This window comes from Lycium ferocissimum, chromosome 3, assembly GCF_029784015.1.
Source record: "Lycium ferocissimum isolate CSIRO_LF1 chromosome 3, AGI_CSIRO_Lferr_CH_V1, whole genome shotgun sequence".
Taxonomy (NCBI): Eukaryota; Viridiplantae; Streptophyta; class Magnoliopsida; order Solanales; family Solanaceae; genus Lycium; species Lycium ferocissimum.
The window spans coordinates 38,567,810-38,570,480 of NC_081344.1; positions in this window are offsets into that span (position 1 = coordinate 38,567,810).

Below are 2,671 nucleotides of genomic sequence, written 5' to 3' on the forward strand. Positions count from 1 at the left end.
TAAGCATGTTGTGGCCATGCGGTTGGGCTGATTCACATGTATATGGATGGTATCTAATGTTGTTGGTGTGTTGATAAGATTATGTTCCTTGATTGGGGAGAAAGGAAGTCTATATTGTTGTTGTATGTTGAAAAAACATCACGTTTGATGTTTTATGGAATATTTTGATATTGATAATGATGTTGTTGATATTAGTATTGCAATTATTGTTGTTTTGTTGGTATTGTGATTCCGGACTAGGGATATAAACAAGGGAGATGCTGCCCGAATTTCGGCAGATTTTAAAAGGAATTAATTTGAGGGCTTAAGACAAGCATATGACGACAGGCCTAACAGTAATATGAATTCTCTTGAATGTAGATTTACGAGCTTGGGAGGATAAGTGTTAAATAGTTAAAGTTAAGGCGACCGAAAAGGTATGTTAAGGCTAGTCCCTTTCTTTCGAAAGGCATGATTCCTTTCTTATGAACATATATATGTTTTCCAAAACATTCTTATTCCCAAAAGTTAGAAGTTCGTGATTCTTAGAGTTTCTTATGATGCTAAAGATAAGTATGTTCCATGATGATAATGATTATGATTTTTCTTGATTTTATCCATTGTTGCTGATCTCACCTCATAATACTTGTTCCTTCGAGGTGAGATATAGCGATGATGATAATTCCATTTCCAATGCTATCAAAGTTCATCGTTCTTGATACTCTCATGACACTATTGATCTTATCTTACGATAGTTGATCCTCTAAGGAAAGATATGGTGATAATGATAATGATGATGACATGTGCTTTTATTTATGTAATCTTATGTATGTATATATATAGTCATGTGTGACCGAGTCCCAAAAGGGCTGGGTACGAATACCACCGAGTCCCGAAAGGGCCGAGTACAGATATTATCGAGCTCAGAAGGGCCGACTATGGATAATACCGAGCCTATATGGCCGGGTACAGTGTTGTATTGTATTGTAAGTTATTGCATATGTAAGCATGTGGACGTAAGAAGTGTTTCTTCTAGAAAAAGGGTAAATAAGTATGACAAATGTTTTAAAAGGTATTATGAGATATAAACGGTTCTTTTATCTTATGCTATTCTTTATGCTTTAATCATGTTATTATTCGTGCCTTACATACTCAGTACATTATTCGTACTGACGTCCCTTCTTGTGGACGCTACGTTCATTCCCGCAGGTAGGCGGACCTGATCCGTAGGTGCTTTATTAGCGAATTCTCAGGAGCACTCTACTTACTTCGGAGCTACCATCTATTTGATATTAGTCCTGGTGGTCACAAGTATTCTATGTAGAGGCTCGTAGACATATGCTTACAGTTAGACGTTTCATAACCCTGCCGGTTCATATTGTTGTATAATATTTTCGTAGCCTTGTCGACTGGTGACGATGGGCATAATTGTTGAAAATTATATGGAGATGTGCCGTTAGATTGTGATATATGTCCTTACAGATTATGATATCCATGAGCTATCTTTATGGTCCACCCAGAAATGATTATGAGATGTATATTTAGAGGTGCTCGGTGTGTTTGCTCCGGGTGCCCGTCATGGCCCTCCGATTTGGTCGTGACAAAAGTGGTATCCGAGCAGTTCGTCCTAGGGAGTGTCTACAAGCTGTGTCCAGTAGAGTCTTGTTTATGGGTGTGAAGCGCGCCACAATTATAAACAAGAGGCTACAGGGCATTTAGGAATGATTGACCCTTCTTTCTCATCTTAAATCGTGCCGTAGAGCTAAATTATAGGATGTGATGTCCCTAATTCTAATCCTAAATGTTTTGATTATGGATAAGCAGTCGATTATGCCGCTATGAAATAATTTATGAGAAATTGATGTTGTTACTCCAAAAGGTATGTTTCCTGCCTTATTGATATTGATAGACTTTGATATGAGAACCTGAGCTAAATGTTACAGGTATTGTGATCGCCCTGTGAGGCATTGGATGTGTTTTCTGGGCTGTGTGCAGGAATGAGGCAGTAAGAAGTATAGAGGAATCTCTGTCAAAATTTTTACAAATTGAATTATTTGAATGTCTATGCTATGGAAGAATGAAGGAAAAATATGACAATCGGATGTTTGGTAAGTCATGATTGAATGAACAATTTTGAGATGCTTCCAAAGAGAAGTTTTAGAATGATTGTAATTTAATTTAAGGGAAGAACCCTGGAGGGGGAAAATGATTAGTAATTAAAGGAGTTAGGATGAGTGCATTCGAGATTTCGGAGAATTGAGATTTGTTAAAGATATAGGGAAAGTTGACACTAAGAATTCAAATGCAGTATTACGATTTATAGATTGGTGAGTAAGAGATAACGAAAAGATATTGATATGGGAAAGGAAGTTAACAAATAGGGGAAAGTTTTACTCTAGAAGTTTATACATATGTACATAAGATCAGGACGGGTTGATGACAGGCACTCAGACTCATTTTATCGAACTTTCCTATATGAAGTGAGTTTACATTGGGATTTGGAAGTCACCAGTCATTCGACTTCAAGGTGTTTCTGAGTATTTGATAGTTGGTACTATTCTGAGAATCATTATGGCCAAGTTACTTTGGGTATTAATGACGACCTTGAACTCAAGAATGAGAAATGGATAGGTAAGTTGGATTGTAATTATGATCGTCTTCTAGATTGCGTATACAACTTCTAAATGAAATG